Raw genomic sequence first — 6,166 nt, 5'->3', positions numbered from 1 at the left:
CCTTTCCGCTTCATTTTTTATTATTTTTTGTTTGTTTCCTAGCAATTTCCAACGCTCTCAACCTTCAATGGTTGTCGCAATAGAGATCCATCACAAGTTAAAACTGGTAACACAAATTATTTTTAAATTGTACCTTTCAAACGCTCCAGGAAATTTAAAACACTGTTTACTTCACTGAAAGCACACCAAGCTATTTTTGTAATATAGAAACTCATCGAGTGGTTCTATGATTACATTGTTAGTTTGCACTATTTTATTTTCGATACGACGGCTATGTACTGATTTTGTCTTATTATAATTGATTTTTAGGTCTACTTTCAGGCTTCCTGTAACAAGTTCTATGCGTTGAAGTAGATTATCGGCAGTAGAGCCACACAGTGGAACGCCATCCGCAAACGAAGATGGTTTATTTATGTCATTTAACACGTATTCCTTTCGCGTTTTCCAGGTTTAACGTTCCACACCCATCCTCTAGTTCTGCTGACAACAGTCTTGGTAATGTTGAATCTCTCTTGTCAATACTGAATTCTTCACCACCCTGATGAACTCTAACAGCAGCTGCAGGATTGATGTGTATATTGTCCAGCATACTAATGTAGATTGAATGAATCCCAGGCAGAATGATCATTCATACCCATCGTCTAGGCTGAAGGAGGTGAGCAATGGTCGGACACTGGTCTCGTATTACGGAGGCCAGCCCCGTCCACGCGTAGGGATTTAAATTTTCCTGGATCTCCCTAAATCCGTTACGTGAATTCCGGAATAGTTTCTTTGAAAAGGCGTGGACGATTTCCTTTACCTTTCCAAGCCCATGTTCAATTTATAATGACGTCGTCGTCTACGTCCATGGGACACAGACGTTCTTCATTCCGTTGTTTTCATTGCCCAGATCTACAGGGTGAGTCACTAACTATTGCCACCTAGAATAACCCAGAAAGTATGATAGTAGCTGAAAAGTTTGTGGGGCAAATATTGCATGGGACAAAGGCGGCCATAATGTGACGTTGGCTTTTTGTTGCTAGGTGAGGTCGCCTCAGAGATATGAAGGTCAACTTTGTTTTTGTTAAAGTGGGATGCTGTAGTTTGGTACTTATTTTCTGACAGCAGCTATCGAGACGAATCCAATGATGTGTAACAGTGAGGTCTTTGAAGGTCAACGAAGGTCACAAAGGTGGCATGAACGTCCTTTTACATGCGGTGTTCGAAGTGACGACCATTGATATCAATGCAGTGATGCAAACTTCTTATCGTAGATTGAGTTGTATTCCTTATCACTTCGGCACTTATCGAAGCACATGCTCTGACAATTCTCTCTCGTATATCGTCCAAATAGTAAATATTCGGCGAATACGGCGTATCCATTTAAACGTGCCATTGACATGTAAACACCATTCGACGGTTTCGCAATACAACACTGATAGGAACAGTAAGACTAGTATCGTCGAATCAAGCGAATGTGAATGACGTATTCCTTCGAAGAACAAATCGATATGCATTTCATTTACGGAGAATGCCAACGAAATTCAGTCAGAGACTTATACGCTGAAAGATATCTTCAACATACTCACCCTACACGTCTTACATTGAAATATGTGTATGATAAATTGAGAACAACTGGATCTTTAACGCATCGAAAACATATCCTGCAAAGGAAAGTTACTAAGGAGAAAATGGAAATTGGTAATCTTGCTACTGTGGTTCGAGATCCTTGCGTCAGTTCGCGTCAAATCGCAAGGGCATCTGGCATGAGCCACAGTAGTGTTGTTCGTGTTCTGCATCGCCATAAATATCATCCTTACCATATCAGTCTCCACCGAGAATTAACTGGTACGGATTGTATTCGTCGCACTGAATTCTGCCGATGGGCTCAACTTCAGATTCAGAGGGATGACACATTTATTAATTTGATTTTGTTTACTGACGATTCTACATTCACGAACCATGGAAATGTTAATTTGCATAACATGCATTATTGGGCGACTGAAAATCCATGTTGGCTGCGGCAAGTTTCACATCAAAAACCGTGGTCGGCGAATGTATGGTGTGGGACTCTGGAGGACAGAATTATAGGCCCCTATTTCATCGAAGGAGATATTAATGGTAGGAAGTACACCACATTCCTGCAAGAAACATTAGGTCTGTTATTGGAAGAAATACCTTTAGGAACAAGAAACACAATGTGGTCTCAACACGATGGGTGTCCAGCACATTTTTCGCTGATGGCTAGAAATGAGCTGCAGAGACAGTTCCCAAATCGTTGAATTGGCCGCGGAGGAGATGTGTCGTGGCCGGCTCGTTCGCCAGACTTGACGCCTCTGGATTTTTTTTTTTTGTGGGGATTCGTAAAAGACATTGTTTACAAAGAGGTTCCAACTACAACTGAAGGTATTCGAGAGAGAACTGTCAGAGCATGTGCTTTGGTAAGTGCCGAAGTGATAAGGAATACCACTCAATACATGATAAGAAGATTGCAGTACTGCACTGATACCAATCGTCATCACTTCGAACAATTTTTGTAAATGTACGTTCATGCCACCTATGTGACCTTCGTTGACCTTTAAAGATCTTACTGTTACACGTCATTGGATTCGTCTCGATGCCAGCCATCAGAAAACAAGTACCAAACTATAGCATCCCATTTGAAAAAACAAAGTTGATCTTCATATCTCTGAAGCGATCCACCAAGCAACAAAATTCCAACGTCATATTATGGCCCCCGTTGTCCCTTGCAGCTTTTGTCCCACGAACTTTTCAGCTCCTATCATACTTTTCGAGTTGTTCTTGGTGGTAATAGTTAGTGACTCACCCTGTACATTTTCGTTTACGACTTTTAAATAGGAAATTGTGTCGTTCCCACTTCTAAAGCTAACTTGTTCCTTCATGTGATTAATTAATTTTTTCTTTGTGGTTGGTAATAATGTAAGTGAACACGTCTTATTAGTGGGGGCTGGGGGTTCAGATGAAGACGAGACAGGTGGAAAAAGTAAGTAAAATGTTTATTATTTCAAAAGTAATCACCGTAACTGTTAATAAATTTACCCCACTGTGGGAAAAAACGGTCAATATCTTCATGATAAAATGTTTGCGATTTCCTACACAGCTATGACTGAATTAAGGCGTGCACCTCCTTGTCCGAAATACGGGAAACATATGGGGAGAGATTGGCATTGCATGGAGGATGTGTAAGGGATTAACAACGAAACTTCTGCAGCCTAGTCAAAACAACATTCGCAACATGTGGGCCCCTCTCACTTCTCAGTTATGGCGATTACTTTTCAAATAATAAAGAGTTTACTAACTTTTTTCCATCTGTCTCATTTTCATTTGATTGCCCCTTACACATCACGGAGAGGAGACTGGTATCTCTAAAACCTTTTTATGTCTTGAGTGTCTTTTTTTCATGCGAAATAGATTAATCAGGGCATTGTTCCAGATTTGAGTAACTGTTACCTCCCGTAGAAATTCTGCGGGCAATTTTGTATGTTCCTTTGCATTTTTGCATACAGTTTACACTTTTTATATTAGTTTAACGGTCCCATTCGGTGAATGTTGCGGAAATATTTATTGGAGGCAAACTGACAGCGAAACCTTACTAGCAACTCTTTTGCATGATAACTGCAATACGAATTACAGCCATATCATGTTCAAAGATGTATTGGAAAATATTGCTATTGAAAAACACTTAGAACTGCTCGAAGCCAACAAGGCACTAGGCACTGACGGAAATTCAGTTTGATTTTACACTGAATACGTTGTGGAGTTAGCTCCTTTCCTAGCTCAAATTTATCGAGAATCTCTTCAGCAGTGAACAGTCCCGCGTGACTGGAAAAGAGCGCAAGTCATTCTTGCTTGCAAAAATGATAAAAGATCGCATACATAGAATTACAGATCAAGATGCTGACGTCCTTCTGAATATGTTCTAGGATCCTGAAACAGAAATCGAACATTATGACGTCCCTGGTGCAAAACAAGCTTCTCTAAAGAATAAGCACTGGTCAGGAAAAAACACTCGCGTGAAAAACGGCTTACTCTGTTCATACACGACATCTTGAAAACAACAGATGTGGGTGATCACATAAGTTCCGACTTGTTAGTTATCCAAAAGGCGATCGACATTACCACATCGTCGACTACTTACAAGATAATTTCATACGGAAGATCTCCGCAAGTAAGTCAATGATTTATAGATCCCATAGTACGTTACACTAGAAGGTGCATGTTTTGCAGAAATGAAAGTAACACCGTGTTTGCCGCCAAATCTGACGAGAATAGGGTAATTCAGAAAGACATGGAGAATATTTCCACTTGGAGTAAAGAATGACAGCTCTCATTAAATATGGATAAATATAAAATAAGGCCTATAACAAAGAGAAAGAATCCAGTAGTATCTGATTACACGATCAGTGGTGAACATCTTGAGCATGTCACATTGTGAAGTAATTAGGGGTAATCAGTGCACCCCCGATTCCTTAAAGAATCGAACTTCAGTGTATAAAACAGCGTGAAACATTTGATTACTTTACAAATGAGTTAATATGTTAAATATTTGACATTAACACTATAAGAGATAAAAAGCTCAGAAAAGTCTGAAATTATCCTTAAAGTTTGTTGGAAGTTGCTAAACGGTCTTATTATAAAACAAGACAAGAATATATTCTAGGAAACTTGCGCTCAGTTTCAAGCATAAGCAAATTTTCCACACATCTCAATGTTTATGACATATCTCCTGAAATGTGTGTCGCACAGTGATATAATGTTGCAGGTACATTCAGAGGTATATGTGGATACTGTCTGCAAAGTGTGTTGCGAATAGAGTAGGCAGTAAACAAACAGTAAATTAAAACACCCTGTCTGACATTGATGTTTTACTGCATGAACTGCGAAAATGTTGCGTGCGAGAAACCTTTTTTTTTCCTTTCATCATTTTTCCGTGGGTTTCACAGAGAAAAAGTTTCATAAAGGTTTAAAATAATACGTAAAGTTTGCTGGAAGTCGCAGAATGCTATCATTCTCAAATACTGGATGAATAAGTTCCGGTTATTTGGGCGTTCTCAATTACTCTGCCTGAAGTAATACTTCTCGTATTATACTAAAACTTTTAACATAATATTATACCTCTTAATTATTAGATTACGATGACATTTTAAATTTTTAAATTCGGTGAGTATTACACGAAATAATGAAAATGAAATTTTAGTTGCCCTGTAAGCTGTTAGATAGGCAACTTGCAGCTGGTACTGTGTTCCGAGATAGCCTCTTAGTAGTAGATAGTAAGAAAAGATATGAAATGGGACGACCACGTAAACTCAGTATTAGGGAAGGCAAATGGAAGACTTAGATTAGATGGAAAGATCCTGAGAAACTGCGGAGGAAATCGCCTACAAGACGCCTGTGCGATCAATGCTAGAGTTTTGTTCCAGTGTTTGAAGTCCTTATCATGTAGGCATGACAGCAGACATCTCACGAAATCAGAGACGCACTGCTAGAATCGTAATAGATCGTTATAGCACTCCGTCTTCAGGCCACAAGTGGCCCATCGGGACCATCCGACCGCCGTGTCATCCTCCTCAGCTGAGGATGTGGATAGGAGGGCGTGTGGTCAGCACACCGCTCTCCCGGTCGTTATGATGGTTTTCTGTGACCGGAGCCGCTACTATTCGGTCGAGTAGCTCCTCAATTGGCATCACGAGGCTGAGTGCACCCCGAAAAACGGCAACAGCGCATGGCGGCCCGGATGGTCACCCATCCAAGTGCTAGCCACGCCCGACAGCGCTTAACTTCGGTAATCTGATGGAAACCGGTGTAGCCACTGCGGCAAGGCCTTTGCCCTCAATAGATCGTTATAGCTCGTACGAAAGTGTATCTCAAATGATCGGGGAACTTAAATGAGATTCATTGGAAAGAGACGACCGAGTTCTCGCGAAACCCTGTTTTGTACGTTTAGAGAACCTGTATTAGAGGAATAATGTGCCACCATTATGCAGCCACCGTCGTTTATCTCCCCTAGGGATCATGAGAATAAGATAAGAGAGATTAGGCTGCGTTCAGAGAGGTTGAGACAATTATTTTTCCCTCGCCCAACACACGATCACAATAGTACAGAAAATCGAGAATAATGGTTCAAAGTACCCTCCACCAAGCGCTGTACAGTGACTTGCGGAGTAGG

The 6,166-nt window shown here is 40.6% G+C and overlaps 1 pseudogene; it reads right to left on the bottom strand.

Moving 5' to 3' along the window:
- Window positions 1–5,710: 5,710 nt before the first annotated feature.
- On the bottom strand, window positions 5,711–5,828 carry LOC126185844 (5S ribosomal RNA; annotated as a pseudogene).
- Window positions 5,829–6,166: the final 338 nt, after the last annotated feature.

The sequence above is a fragment of the Schistocerca cancellata genome, chromosome 4 (genome assembly GCF_023864275.1).
Source record: "Schistocerca cancellata isolate TAMUIC-IGC-003103 chromosome 4, iqSchCanc2.1, whole genome shotgun sequence".
Lineage (NCBI taxonomy): Eukaryota > Metazoa > Arthropoda > Insecta > Orthoptera > Acrididae > Schistocerca > Schistocerca cancellata.
The sequence above is the reverse complement of the archived record's forward strand: the minus strand, read 5'-3'. Positions and strand labels throughout refer to the sequence as shown.